Source organism: Gorilla gorilla, chromosome 13, assembly GCF_029281585.2.
Source record: "Gorilla gorilla gorilla isolate KB3781 chromosome 13, NHGRI_mGorGor1-v2.1_pri, whole genome shotgun sequence".
NCBI classification, from domain to species: domain Eukaryota; kingdom Metazoa; phylum Chordata; class Mammalia; order Primates; family Hominidae; genus Gorilla; species Gorilla gorilla.
The window spans coordinates 39,914,883-39,931,794 of NC_073237.2; positions in this window are offsets into that span (position 1 = coordinate 39,914,883).

The window sequence follows — 16,912 nt, forward strand, 5'->3', positions numbered from 1 at the left end:
CCCAGAACAAAAATGAATGCAACTCTAATCAAATAATCTAATTGTTTCCTGTACATTCATTTTCCTTTCCCACTGTTAATCCTTTCATAAGACATCATCAGCAACTCCTTAGCATGTAGACGTATAATGAATTCTTTAGAGAAACATGTTCCATATGTATTTACTTCAGCCTTCTTCTGGGAAGAATTTCTTCTCTGCCACTCCTCTTTTATTACACTGCCACTTGGAAGTGCACCACGACAATGCTCTTGGCTAGATATCTTATATGTATTGTCTTGAATATCCACCAAAAATCTGTACCATCGAGTTTATTACTCCAATTCTACATGTGAGAACTACGTCTCGTCCAATTTAAATAGCTAAATATCATGAAGCTCATAAATGAGCATTATACCCTAGTCAGATGTGCCACTAAAATTTAGTAGAAGTACATCTTTTACCCCCTTTTGTAATCAGGAGAGAAAATAAATGGAATGTACTAGTCTCTAGATGCTCTTCATTGTTTCAGACTGAGCCCCCTGCACAGGAGGGTTGGAATTTAACGCAATTTGAGACACACTCCACAATCACTGCAGTTGCTGACTTCAAAAGCTATCTCAGAAACACAAAACCCACCCTAAGTTTCAGTTTATACTACCCCATTTCCCATGCCAACCGATACAACAAACCACCCATGATGTGTCCCATTTCCTAAAGGTGAGTTTAATTTGAATAGAGTAAAAACGAATCCTGAAGGGGAAAAATAATAACCACCACAAAAAACCATGCCACTTAATCTGAATTCAGAGGTGCAGGCTAGTTCAAACAACTAATAAAGAAAATGGGAAGAATACAATTTGCAGCAATTTTGCAAAGGGGGAAAAACCTTACTTTACAAATAGCTTTGGCTTCATATCTAGCCAAGCAAGCAGCAAGGCAGAGGCAGATAATAATGTGATTACTCTGGTAATGATATGCATTAGATACATTATGGGAAACAATAATGCTCCCTACTGAATGCAGTCAATCCAGTTATTGATTTTTCTTAATGTTAAAAGCGCTACTCTAAAACTGAAAAGAGATATCCTTTATTTATTCTCTTTCCCTTTCATTCTCCAAGTCCATAGATCCTTTGATGCAGAGTAGTCTACCAAGATAATGGAGTAATGTATATCTAATCTGACACCTACTGGGCCAGGCTAATGTTTCAGATAAAAACGTCTAGGTTACTGCTGCTCATGGAAAAAAGCAATGTATGATAAGAAAAAATATCTGAACTTTCATTTTTGTTTGGCTTTGTTTTCTAAAGAATCCTTGCAGACCAAGCGTATTTTCCTTTTATATGAGAATAACATATTGATTAGTCCACAGATGAAGCTCAGAGGTACATTAAAATGGTCTTCTTCTGAGAATATATGTTTCCTTTATTTAAGCTTTTAATACATTATTATTAGAAACAAAACAGATGCATTACACATGCACCTGGATATAGTTCATTTCTTCTATCTTCTACACCAACTGTTCAAATCACATTTTTCTACACACACCCACCTCTGCCCACACACACACACACCTATCCTATCTTGCCCTGTTCTACACTTTATACTTCCTCTTAATTACAGCTCGGCAGTAGCTGGAACCATGTATTTCTAATGAGCATCAGAAAAAAAAGATTTCAATAAATACGAGGCAATTTGGTAAATGCTGACTTTTTTTTTCACTTCACACAATAGAGAAGTTTTTCAGAAATCTTTACTAAATATCATTTCATGCTGTCTTTGTCAAGTAAATAAGCAACATACATAGACTGATGTCAAAAATCTTTCATATGACTCATCAGTTCCATCAGAAAAAAATCAAACAATGTATTTGTACCAACCTTTTGGCTGATGTCTCATACCAATTTCCCTCATTCACCTTAGGTCCCCACTAAATTTCTTTTTCTTTTTTTTATTCACTCTATAGGAGAATAAAAAGCATTTCTTCTTGTCATATTTACTTGGCCAATTTAATTTAAACTGCCCCCAGTGGATTTGAAACAGCATGTGCAAGGTAACAGACCTATAAACAGCTATGCAGAATCAGTAACACAGAAACTAAAAAGCATTTCAGTATCTTCCTCTATTTAATCAGATGAAATTATTTGTGCATTTCTAATGAAGCATTTGATATATTTTTAAAGTTGCATGAGCCAACTAAATCTTATTTTAAAAAAGAGAGAAAAGCTAAAAAGTAATTCAATTTTATCAATGTGATTAAGATGAGATCTCTGTGTATCCTAAAATTAATTATTAAGAATAAGAAAATTGCTTAATTTTTGGAGATCTTTCCACATAACAAACTTTTCATTTGGCATATTGCCTGCTTGGCCTAACGTCTTGAGGTGAATAAAATAAAATATGTTCACCTGGTGAAGGAAAATAAACAGCAACAGGAATTAATTATGAGTTTTTCTAAATGGCCCTAGGCCCACTTAAGGTAATTTCTCCCAAATTTTAATAAGGAGATGCAAAGTATAAAACACTTAGGATAAAAAATAGTTTCTTTTTTCCCCAGTCCACTAACATCACTATTTTTCCCTTTCCAACTCTGAAAGTTGACAATACGAATTGGGTTATCCTTATCATACCCAACTAAAACAGAGTCAATAAATCAGGGACAAAAAGCACTTAGGACATATAATATTGCTCCGCAAAGGTAGCTCTCTGAAGTCTAGCTGGTAAAAGTGCCTACTGTAACATAAAACCAGTTGTATCCAATGACTTCTGAAATAACCTGCCGATTCTTTAAGATTGTTTTTACCCACTGTCTTCACTCACCAATCAAAGATTGCCAGCTCCGCAAACTTTACTAGTGCCAATAAACTTTTTTCAAACAGCAATATACACAACCTCCAACGCTTCTGTGTTCTTCATATAAACCAAAGACCACCAGGTCTGTGTGTATGCTCCAAATTGTAATTCTGCCTTTCCAAGTAAAAGATTAAATTTAGATATCCATCTCTATATATTTTATTTGACTTTGACACATCTATAAGCCTTTGTGAATCAAAGACTACTTCAGCTATCTAGACATTCATTTAAATGGTTTTCTATGAAGACTTCATGTTTTGTCTCTTATTTTCATATGAAAATTCTCTACATAACAGATTTTGGGATCTCTTCTTTGAAAAAACAATGTTGAGACCTCTTATTTATGTACTTAAATTGGCCAAAAAGTCTTGGGTGTGAGAATCATTCTCCATCTCGTTTCTTGAACACTTGTCAAACCTTGTGCTACAAACATTGGAAGACCTTTGAGTTATTATAATAGGTCCATCAGTCAATATGCTTAGCAAGTGTACAAAGTAGAAATTAATTTGAAAGCACAGTCAAAATAGTGCTAACTGGTCCTAATAACTCTTTTGCTAAAAAAAAAAAAAAAATAAGTGGATCTACAAAAAGTTGTATTACAAAAAGCTTTAAATATTCAGGGAATTGTTGCTTTCAAGTTATAACAGATCTCTATAGAAAGTGGACACTATAAACTTTTCAGCAATCAGACAGTACCATTGGTAATGTACCCAAATGAATTGTTTTACTTAACTCTTATCCATGTCTAAAGTTATCATAAAAATAAACAAAGTGACCTAACTATACATTATTTCCACCTACCAAATTATAGACTGGCTTATAGCTATTTATTTATTGCTAGTTTATTATAAAAATATAACTTATATTTTAAAGAGTTTATAGTTTAAAGAGTTTTATATTTCTAATGTTTCTTACAATTTCATAGCACTGGATTTTATGAGTCACAATTTTAAAATTTTGACTTTTACATATTTATGGAGTACAAAGGTTAATTTTATTACATGCATAAATTGGGGAGTGGTAAAGTCAGGGCTTTTAGGCTATACATCACCTAAATGTCATACACTTCACTCATTAAATAATTTATCATTATCCACCTGCCTCTCCTCCTTCTGAGTCTCCATGATTTATCATTCTACACTTTATACTCATGTGTACACATTATTTAGCTCCCACTTACAACTGAGAAGATATAGTATTTGACTTTGTTTCTGAGTTGTTTCACTTAAGAAAATAATCTCCAGCTCTATTCATGTCACTGCAAAAAATCCACATTATTTCACTCTTTTTTATGGCTGGATAGTATTTTATTTTGTATATATACGACATTCTCTTTATCCAGTCATCTGTTGATGGATACTTAGGTTGATTCCATAACTTTGCTATGGTGAATATTGCTGCAGTAAACGTTTAGGTGTTCACATCTTTTTGATATAATGACTTCTTTTCCTTTGGGTAGATACCAAACAGTGAGATTGCTGAATCAAATGGTAGTTGTATTTTTAGCTTTTTGAGGTAACTCCATTATGTTTTTAATAGAGGTTGTGCTAACTTACATTCCCACCAACAATGTATAAGAGTTTCCTTTTTTCCTTGCCTATGCCAAAATCTATTGTTTTTTGTCTTTATAAAAAGAGCCATTCTGGCAAACTCTTTAAACCATGGTTTCTTAATCTGTAAAAATGGGAGGACCAATAGCCATCTCATCTTTTACTTACATGTAACAAACATGAAATGCAAAAATGATTGACTGACTTGTCCATTTTAATATAGTGAGGAAAAACTGTAACCCAAGTATTCTGCTCCTAGCACAATTTGCTCACTCATTTAATCCATAGACCATAACTCTTGAGGAAGTAGCAATAAACAAAGAGACAAAGTTCCTGTTCTCATGAAGCTTGTGTTTTGGTGGGAAGACCATAAACAATTCAATGCATCATACGGTAGTAATGCAAAATAAAGCAGGGTAAAGGGATAAAAATTAATGTGACTGAGAATAGCAGGGCATTTTATATACAATTACGGGGGCGAGCCTCTGTGATGAAGTCATATTTACTCAGAGATATGAAGGAAATAGGGGAATGAGGCATTCTGGTATCCGGTAGATCATTCCAAGTATGACCAGTGTGTTCTAGAGACAGCAAGGAGGCCAGTGGTCATACCTTCATAGGGTAAGGTATGAAGATGAGATCATAATAGTGGAGTTGGGAGTCAGAGTTTTTAACATCCCCCAGTCCCTTGCTTTTAACACATTGCTATCCTGCTCCTCAGACAATCAGTGTAGTTTGCCTTTTTCATCATATGAACTCTTCTAGTACTCTCCTTTTCACCCATTCATCAGTAGGTTTTATCAGTGTTCCAATTCTAATTATATAAATTACAAAGTTTATCATATTCTTCCAAATACATTACTTGTCCACCAACACAGTGAAGGTGTTGTCAGTAACATTTGACAGATGAGGAAATAGAGATGCTGAAGCACACGATGCTTTATCCAGAGCCATGATACCAGGAAACAACAGTTATTTTTGAAAAGCCAGTACTGTTGCACCATGCAGCCTTTGCTACACCTCTTACCTCTCAGCATGTTCTTTGAATGAAAGCTCCAATTAGAGTCTTCTGTTTAAGTGAGAAGCCTTGGTTTATAAAGATGTCACACCACAATGTCACTAAGTGCAATTAAATATAAGGCATATGAAGTACTATGTATCAGGATGCTAAGAATAGGATTTTCTCAGAGGAGAAAACAAACTTTACTAGAGACAGATTTTTAGAAATCATTCCAGTGTTACTATCTTAACAAAAATCCACCTCGTTATATTGACTGAATGTGGTTCTTTTTCACATTTTCTTTAGAGAATATGATATCTAATTTTGGACACATAAATGTGCACAAACAGAAAAACAGACAGAGAAATACATTTAAAAAAATAAAACCCCATATAATTTTTATATATCAAGCCTGCTTAAAAATCAAGTATCTGTAAAAGTACATTTTATAATACATCTCCAGTAACCCTGACCATGCTGTACTACCACATCTGATTATTGTTAATAGACATGCAACATAACAGCAAGACAACACACATAATTTGCTCCTCAACTCTCATACCTAAAAGTTAGAAAAGTTACCTGAGTGACATAAATTGGCATGGACTTCCAAAAACATTTCGCCCACAGTGAGAAAAAAACATTTAAATTTTGTCCATAGCAGGAATTATCTACATGCTGGCCAGCCATCACACTTAATTAAATTCGTAAGGGTCACATCAGAGGTAAAAAAAAATATTATCCACACAGGTAATGCTATAGGAATACTAATTCACTCAAAGGGGTCTCAGTTGCCCTTTCAGCTTCACCCTTATAGAAATTCTTATTATTTGTCAGAATAAAAATACCAAGCTAAGCAGATCTACTAAGTCATAACTCTTGTCTAAGCCTAATTTGAAAGTCTCATAAAAGCATCCTTTGCTATGGGCAGTAAGTATATTGAGGCTTCATCCATCTGTTCTCATAGAGAGAACAGAGAGAATAGAGGAGGATGCTGTTTGTATGTAAGGAAAAAATTGTATCCCAAAGAAACGTGTTTTTCAATTTGCTCACCACAATTAACACTCAAAGTACAATAGTTTTGGTGTGCTTTGTAGTTACCAGGCAGGAGCTACATATTTATATATTAAAGTTAGCAACTGTCAAAACTCTTATCAAAATTCACCACCATACTCTGGTAATTCCTTAAGGCAGGTTGTCCTTTAAGGATACCTTTATTCTTGTCAAGCTGCTACTACAGACAAGCTAGTTATCCATGTACACAGCTCAGGTTCTACCATGGACTAAGGCTGATCATAATTTTCAAACGAATAGATTAAGATCATTTATATTTTGAAACTGTCAACATTTGCCAATAGATAATGAATGTACTAGAACTCCTCTTCACTGCTCGATTTCTTCAGCAGAGAGTCAATGAGAAAGAGTATGGAGCTTTGGAAATGTGCAGATTTCAGTTAAAATTTTGGGTTCTAATATTTGTGTGAAATACATCCAACTTTCTTAATCTCATTGAGCCTCAATTTCTCTAATGTTAACATGTTAATATTCCCTCCCTAATGGAGCTGTGGTCTGAAATGAGACAATGTCTATAACATGATTGATACTTATAAATATTATATATATATTTATAGATGTATATATTAACTTCTATTTCCCTAAGGTACATACAACCTGTAAAATTACAAAAAAATAATAAGTCCATAAATACCAAATGAATTAATATAATCCAAAAATCACTAACCGTAAGTCAAACAGTGAGTAGAAAAAGTTATTGCATCCATCAGCTATGCTGACATTAAGTAACACATGCATTAGAAAATGTAGTTTTAAGTTTGGCTCTTTGTTTTTAACCTATATCACTTTAATCTATATCATAATATAAGTGATTTTCATCCATACTTTGCCATCCAAAAAATATTTTCTAAATCTGATTTAATTTTACTCAGTAAATATAAAATGGGAATCAGTTTTACACAACATAGTACTAACTGCTGAAGAATGAAGAAAAATTAGGAAAACATTTTCTGCTTAACTGCAAGTAACTGTCCTTTAGAATTGTACAGTCACCCTACTATTTCACACACAAATATGAAAGGATTATGCATATAGACAAATACTTATCTAAATTCATCACCCAAACCCCTTCACACTGATTTTAAAGCACTGCTTCAAGAATGAAACAATAAATATTATCATCAGTCTGATGAACTACATGTTGACACAAAAGAATTTAGGCTCCGTCAGTTTACTGCTCTGGATCTCAATTCAACCATTTGGAAAATGATGAGCTTGGAACATCCAAGTTAGCTTCTTAGATTTTTAACTAGAATTATAACTGTTTTTCTCAAGGTGTTAAATATTTTGCCAATGAAAATGTAAATTTATTACTTTTGTCTAGTTAAATGGGAGAGTATTTCAATCAAATACTTTGACTAATTGTGATGTTTTGGGACTGAAAATATTTTTTCTGATAGCAATCACATAAAAATTTTATTATAAAATTAGTGAATACTCATTAAAAATACAAGAAGAGCAATTAAAATTGGAAACTACAGCACTATAAGATTTTTTTTCCAGACAATTATTCAATTTACCTATGTTGAAGTATTTTCTAACCAAATGTAATAGGAAACCTTTTTCTAAATGATTATAATCATAGATGCTTTATATAAAAGATTTCTTAAAATTTGCTTTGTGATTATCTAACATTGAAAGTAAGAATGGAAAATGTATGCTGAAAATTTTTCTACTTAAAATATGTGCAGGACTACAAAATGAACACATTTTAAGTGTAAGTAAATAAGTTTACTAGAGTTTGATTTGCATTGCTATTCAGATCAAAGATGTTCTAGAATTTCTCTCTCAGCACTCACAGTTCATTTTTAGAAAAGACAATACAAAATCCTAGTACAAAGTTAAAAGTGAAACTGCCAAGATTGACTTCTATTTAAAGTTACATTCTTCCCCAACTGCTAAATGTACCATACACAATAAAAAACTGTGAGTGGGATTGTGTGTGTGTTGTGGGAGTGGGGTGTGTGTGTGTGTGTGTGTGTCTGACTGGTGGCTGATGTTTAAAAAAAAGATAAACCTGCCAGGAAAAAAAGTCTTTACTCATAAGCTTTGAGTAAAGAGAGTGACTATTTCATTATACTTGCAACTGTCATTTCAAAGCCCTGTCTCTAGTTTCTTAAGGCTCTGCTAGCTCTGTGATATAACTAGATGGAGATCATTCTGCTGTGACCAAGTTACATCTCAATATAGAACTCTCATTTTTCATGTCTCCTGCTTAAAAACAAATAGTGTGCTTCAGAGAAAAACATGCAGTTAGCTGATATGAATCTAGACTAGAACAATGGAATGCTGAGAAATGAAATAAACAATTCTGAAAGGATTCACATCTTAAATATTTTTTCTGCAAAGAGCTTTCTAAAATCTAGCTCTTTGAGGTACAAACAGTTATTATCTTCCAGAACAGGTCAACACTAAGCTGTTTGTGATCCTGGTTTAAATGGCAATCTGAAGGGCAACAATTATTTTCTTCTGAATTCCTCGTCTATTAGCTTTTTTTTTTTTTTTGCTTTTCACGTGAACATCTGTGAACATCGAAACCAACGCATTATGTGAGCTAATAATTCACATGTACTCAGAACTTGCACAAGAATGACACCTGGGATGCAATCAAATTGAAACTTAAATTTTAAATGGACATTGGGAAGCAAAAACTATCTAGTGGGAAAAGCAATTCCCTTTATATTTTGATAATAAATAGTTATACAATAACTTTATGTTACAAAGCTCTGTCTTGATTCAGTAATTTGCTACATCCCATCAAAGTAATTAATTCATCACTTTAATCCCTTTGCTCTTATTTTCTTCCTCTGGAGCAAATCCTGTACTTGGTAACCTGCTGGTCTTCAGGGAGCGGATGTAGTAAACTCCTACTCTCTTTCTCTGCTCAGCTTTTTCACCTTTTCCTCAAATTATCTGCCACTGTTTAAATCTCACCAAGGTCAAAGAGTACAAGAAAGAGATGTCAGGACAGGAAAGTACTTGCTTGTTCTCTGGGTGAGGAAGATGTTTATGCGCCTTCTGGGAGCTCCACAGTAGTCTCTTGCTCAGCCTCTAGCACTGCAGCCTCCTGGCCACTCCTCCATCCTCAGCCCTAGTCCTCTAGTTGTCTACAACTCACACTGGCTATTGGAGTCCTCTGACCCTCCATAGGGTCCCCATTGACTAGATTAAACTCCTGTTTAAATGACTATGTATTGCATTCAGTGTAAGTGTGTTTACTTCTTGAGTGCAGCTTCCTACTTTCACATCTTTCTTCACCAAATTCAGCTTTAGTTTTCAGTGGTACATTCAGGAATCACAGCAAGGTTCCTCAACTGCAAGGAATGCATAGCAAGCCTTCTAGTAAGTCCAGTTGAAGCTCTCTACGTTTCAAGATGAAACAATGGTGTGCTATCAATGCTTCATTCACAGAAAACTCTACGCAAGAGCCATGAAAGCCATTCTTATATAACCCACTTCATGATATCCCATTCCAAGATATGCACACACTCTTAAGGATCTGACAATTTTGTTGTCTCAGTGACTGAGCTGAACTTTAAATTTATCTTGTTACAATTACACATATAAAATACATTTAACACATAGAATGTGATACAGTCTGATACAGCAAAAGCTCACTTAATGACAGTTACCATTATTATCCTCATCATCAACATAATGCTTACTGTATTAGTCCATTCTCACACTGCTATAAAGGACTGCCCAAGACTGGGCAATTTACAAACAAAAGACGTTTATTGACTGACACTTCTGCATGGCTAGGGAGACCTCAGGACACTTACAATCATTGCAGAAGGGGAAACAAACATGTCCTTCTTCACATAACGGCAGGAAGAAGTGTCAAGCAAAAGTGGAAAAGCCCCTTATGAAACCATCAGATCTCATAACTCACTCACTATCATGAGAAAAGTAGCACAGGGGTATTCTGCCCTCATGATTCAATTACCTCCCACTAGGTCCCTTTCATGACATATGGGGATTATGGGCACTAAAACTCATGATTAGCCAAAGCCAAACCATATCATCACACACCTGGCCCCTCCAAAATCTCATGTCCTCACATTTCATAGCACAATCATGCCTTTCCAATAATCCATCAAAATCTTAAGTCATTCCAGCATTAACTCAAAAGTCCAAGTCTAAAGGTTCATCTGAGACAAGGCAAGTCCCTTCTGCCTGTAAGCCTGTAAAACTGAAAACAAGTTAGTTACTTCCTAGATAAAACGAGGGTACAGGTGTTAGGTAAACACACTCATTCTAAATTGGAGAAATTGGCCAAAACAAGGGACTACAGGCCCCGTGCAAGTCTGTAATACAATAGGGCAGTCATTAAACTTTAAAGTTCCAAAATGATTTTCTTTAACTCCATGTCTCACATCCAGGGCACAATGATGCAAGAAGTGAGTTCTCATGGCTGTAGGCAGCTCCACCCCTGTGGCTTTGCAGCATACAGTCCTCCTCCCAGCTGCTTTCATGGCCTGGTGTTTAGTGTCTACAACTTCTCCAAGCGCACAGTACAAGCTGTTAGTGAATCTACCATTTTGGAGCCTGGACGACAGTGGCCCTCTTCTCACAGCTCCACTAGGCAGTGCCCCAGTGAAGACTCTGTGTGGGGGCTCCAACCCCACATTTCCCTTCTACACTGCCCTAGCAGAGGTTTGCCATGAGGGCTCCACCCCCACAGCAAACTTCTGCCTGGACATGCAGGCATTTCCATACGCTCTCCGAAATCTAGGTGGAAGTTCCCAAACCTCAGTTCTTGACTTCTGTGCACCCACAGGGCCAACACTACATGTATGCTGACAAGGTTTGGGGCCTGCACCCTGCCAAGCAATAGCCCAAGCTGTACCTTGGCCCCTCTTAGCCATGGCTGGAGCTGAAGCTGCTGGGATGCAGGGCACCAAGTCTGAGGACACACACAGCAGAAAGGCCCTGACCAAGCCAAGGAAACCAATTTTCCCCCCTAAGTCTCTGAGCCTGTGACGGGAGGAGCTGCCTATAAGGTCTCTGACATGCACTGGAGACATTTTCCCCATTGTCTTGGTGATTAGCATTTGACTCCTGGTTACTTATGTAAATTTCTGTAGCCAGCTTGCATTTCTCCCTTGAAAATGAGTTTTTTCTTTTCTACCACATCTTAAGGCTGCAAATTTTTCAAATTTTTATGCTCTGCTTCCTTTTGAATACTGTGCTGCTTAGAAATTTCTCCTGCCAGATACCCTAAATCGTCTCTCTCAAGTTTAAAGTTCCACAGAACTCTAGGGCAGGGACAAAATGCCACCAGTCTCTTTGCATAGCAAGAGTGACCTTTACTTTAGTTCCCAACAATTTCTTCATCTCCATCTGAGACCACCTCAGCCTGGACTTCACTATCCATATCACTGTCAGCATTTTGGTCACAGTCATTCAACAAGTCTCTAGGAAGTTCCAAACTTTCCCACATTTTCCTGTCTTCTTTTGAGCCCTCCAAACTGTTCCAACCTCTTCCTGTTATCTTGTTCCAAAGTCAGTTCCATATTTTTGGAAATCTTTACAGCAGCTCCCTACTCTCTGCAGTACCAATTTACTGTATTAGTCTATTCTTATGCTGCCCAAAGCTGGGTAATTTATAAAGGAAAGAGGTTTAATTGACTCACAGTTTCACATGGCTCAGGAGGCCTCAGGAAACTTACACTCATGGCAGAAGTGGAAGCAAACTTGTCGTTCTTTACATAATGGCAGGAAGAAGTGTTGAGCAAAAGGGAAAAAAGCCCTTTATAAAACCATCAGATCTCATGAGAATTCACTCACTATCATGAGAAGAGCAGCATGGGGATGACCACCCCCATGATTAAATTACCTTTCACCAGGTCCCTCCCATGATATGTGTGGATTATGGGAACCTCAATTCAAGATGAGATTTGGGTGGGAACACAGCCAAACCATATCACTTACCACCTAGGGAGGAGTATATCCGATTCATGCCTTAACTTCTTATACACGAATGTTCATTCATGTTTATTTGTGATAGCCAAGAACTGGAAACAATCCAGTGGCCATTAGGTAACTGGATAAACAAATTGTGGCATATTTCCACAATGGAATACAAATCAACAATTTTAAAAATGACTGTTTATACACACAATATAGATTAATCTCAAAATAATTATGAATAGTGATAAGAGCTATATTCTTCTTTTTCTTGAGATGGAGTCTCACTGTGACACCCAGGTTGGAGTGCAATGGCATGATCCTGGCTCACTACAACCTCTGCTTCCTAGGTTCAAGTGATTCTCCTGCCTTAGCCTCCCGAGTAGCTGGGACTACTGGAGAACACCTTCATGCCCAGCTAATTTTTGTATTTTTAGTACAAATGGGGTTTCACCATATTGGCCAGGCTGGTCTCAAACTCCTGACTTCAAGTTATCCACTCACCTTGGCCTCCAAAACTGCTGGGATTATAGGTGTGAGCCACCAAGCTTGGCAAAAGCCATATCAAAAAAGAGTTCATAGTGTATGATTCCATTTAAATAAAATTCTAGAAAAGGAAAACTAATCTGTAGTGGCAGAAAACAAATGAGAAGGTGCTTAAGAAAGCAGAAGCAGTTAAGAAGGGAATGGCTGGCAGTATTACAAAAGGCATGGGGAAACTTTTAGGGATAAAGGTGTTTATCTTGACTCTAGTGATAGCATTATTGGTATATATTGGAAAACAAAATTGTACATATTAAACATGCCAATTTATTCTTATCAATTATACACTAAGAAAGCTGTTTTTTAAAAAGTTAAGCTACAACAACATACAAGAGTAGGGAACCCAGTGAAAAATACCAAAATACTATGATGATTTCATTAGTCTTCTCAAACTGGCTTATGATCATTGTATTTATAATACTTAATATCAGTGACTTGTCTGTTTCTCCACTGATCCAGAAAGTCAAGTTTCATATCACATGCAAAGTTTTACTTCTTTTTTATTTAGTATATTTCTGAGCATTTTTATATATTTTATTGCTAATTTGAATACAATAAGTTTCTTAAGACAGTTTCCATCTGATTATATAAACCGACAATGTTTAAATTTGCCATTTTGCTGGAATTTTACATAAATTCTGATATTTTTTCAGTGGACTGTCTTGGTTTTCAGGGACAGCTATTTAAAATGTTTACGTTCTAATAGTTTAATAGGTATTTTTTATTAAAATATGAATAGAGGTGTTTCAGTCATTGCTGTTCTTCCAAAGTTTGGCTAAAATTTCTTTGCTGTTTTTCACATCATATTAACCTATTGAAAGCTCTAAGAAAGAAAATATATTTGCCCCATATGATAAATATTTATGATATTCTACGTTATTTTTTAAGATCAAGTCTCTTGCATTCCTACATATACCTGTGTTAGATGAAAATTTTAACATAAAGATCCTTGCATTAAAGCTGTGAAATTTTCAATGCTACTTTTAAAAAGCAATGCATTGATTTTTAAAAATTTTTAAATAACTTTATCTGTTTCTCATTTACTTTTTAAATTATAGTCTACTGTGTCCAACAAAAAAGCTTGGCTAGAAATTGTTTTTTAAGGAAATAATAAATGAAACTATATCTATCTAGCTAGTATGAACATTTTCAAGGCACTTTTGCACATATTTGTCTATTTTTTCTTAAACAATATTCCTGTTTTGTGAGTCAAATTACAATATCTAAAATTATAATGCTGTTAAAATGAGGAACTTCCAATTCTGAATTTCATGTTTTCTCCACTAATCTCTAGAAATGGCATAAGTTTAGTGTCTGTTCTCAAGTCACCTGCCTAATCTTAAGCCCACCTCTGGTTATGTAACTTTGGGCAAGTTTTCCAACCTGATCAACCATGTTTTTATTTTCTCTCTAATAGGCATTATCATAGGATCTTCCTCATAGGAGTGCAATGAGGAGGAAATGAGATAAGGAACACAAAGCTTTTAGCCTACGGCCTAGGATATGGTGTTAGTAATTATTACATATTTTACTATCATATTTTAAACGTATGGACAGTAATAATCATTGTGTAAGTTCTGAGTAAAATATGAGAAGAATGCAATGATAAATGCGTTCCTCATCTGCCCAGCTACAATTTGTTATTTTTTTTCTGGTAATCTTAGCAAGCATGTGAAGAATTTAAATGTACGATAAATCTACTACAAGATTAAGATTAATAGATAGTATGAAATAAATTTTGTTTGTTGTTGCACAAAGCTTTTTAAAAAAACTATTCAGCATTTTATCGATTTTAGTAAACATCATTAAAATAGCAAAATCCTATCAGTTCAATGAGAACTTAAAATAGAATTGAAGGATATTATAATATATTAAGAGAGATATTACTGCAAAAGCCAGTGAAATCTGTTACATAATTATGACACACACACCTACAGCTACACTACCCTACCCCCTACACATACACACTAAAAACACAAAAGGGTAAAATTATGTGTTTGATGTTTGAATTTTAGTAACTCAGATAATCTTTCAGAACCCTGCATTGAGAGGCAGACTGGCCAACTGAGCCTCAATTGCTTCATCAGGGAACTAAGGGAAGTATTACCTCTCGTAAGAGTTTTAAATCTGGCTTAAAAAATAATTGCTGATGCACATATACATGTCCTTAGACTTCTTCCTTACCTTTTTGAAGGCTTTAGCTCCACGCCTGCCTATTCACCAAGTACAAGCAACTGGTGCAAGACTACCTAGCATATTCCAACTGAAGATTAAATTACCACAAAACTTTTAACTATTTGTATGGAAGATTGTGTATTTCTTTATAGGTAGATACAGCAAGCAACCCTAGGGTTTGGTGGTAGGGAAACTAGAGAAAACCCTTGGAAAAAATGTGCAGAATGCTAATTTGGTAGTTCCACAATTAGGCATAGAATTCAAAACAATAATCAACGCTGTGACTTGACAGATTTCAGGTTTTAACTCGAAGAGAAGCATGCCATGATGAATTCTGCAGACTGATGACTGCATCCACCTTGGAGAGTAAGGGGTTGGGGGGGTGGAGAGGAGGAGAAGAAAGCATAGGGAACAGGCAAAGAAGTAGAGATTGAAGTATCTCAAGGACTCTGAAGTCAATATTGTTCCTGAGCTCAATAAAGTGATGGCAAAATTCTTCCAGGCTTTCTTTAATGCTGTGAAATATTTTGAATCTCAGTCTTCCCAATTGTTGCCTGTAACTGATGTGACAAGGAACTGGTGACAGATTTCTTTGCTCAAGGCTCTGTCGCTCAAAATTATGCCACATTAGAGAGAGAAAAATGTCAGATTATGCCACTTTGTAAAATGTCGTTCTCTAAAACGAATAGAGGTTACCCATTTTGATATTCCTCTAGGTCTGGCTTTCCAAATAAGCCAATAGTAAACATTTAGCATCAAGCTCCTTACCTCTAACACCATCTAAGCTCTCATCACCACATATAAAATAGCAGCCCTCTTACCCACAAGTCTATCTCCATTGTGCTGCTTGGTATTCCTTCCTGGCACTTATCACTAGACATGTTATGCAATAATTTGGTTCAATTTATGTCTTCCCACAATAAAAGGCGAGTCCCAGGCCTCAGATGTACATCTGATGGACAATAAAAGTAGGCATTCAATAGACATCTAGACATTAATGAACACTTTCATGAAATAGGAGAAAACGAACCCAATCTTTGTCTCTATAAGAAAGCAATTCCTTTATCAACTCAATGTTTCCTCTAAAGTGAGAAAATTCTACTAAGGAATCATTGTAGTATAAAGTAGAATAAAGCCAAGAGCAATGATAATACTTAGGAGAAGTTGTTAAATAATCCAAACCTCACCGTTAAAATGTATAACTCCCTATCAGTATCCACATTCAAATCATGAAAAGAATTTATAATTTCAGAAGAAAAGATTGAAAAAAATCTAGTCATCCTGTTTCCCTTTTTATAGGATCTGGAATACCCAAATATTTATTAATAGAAATATCTGGAGAACTTATTGGCTCCATCATTTTTACCTGAATAAATGAGATTATGCAGAGACAATGACTAGAACTATTCTAAGAATATTTTTGTATTTTAAAAACTGCATTTTCTAAAATTAGTCACACTGGTAAAGCACCACCAAGAAGAACAGTTATATTTTTCCTCCATTTTTCCTTTCCCAGCAAATACCAGAGAGAAAAAAAGGTCAATTTGTCTCGTAAAAAGCTATAGATTTGCAAGAAGGAAGAGTTATTTTAGTGAGATCAGTCCCATCTTGCTTTTCACAGAAGTCTCACATTCAACATCAGAATCTGTCCTTTGTCAGGGCAGTGGGATTTAACATGTGTAGCTCCATTAGCATTAGTGGCTGTTCTGCACGCATTGATCCCCCAGCTGTCAATGACAGAGCCGACCAACAGTAGACACTTGTTGAAAAGCCAACAGGATTGTGCCGAAGTTGTCTGCTATAGAATAACTGATACCCTTTCCTTTTTC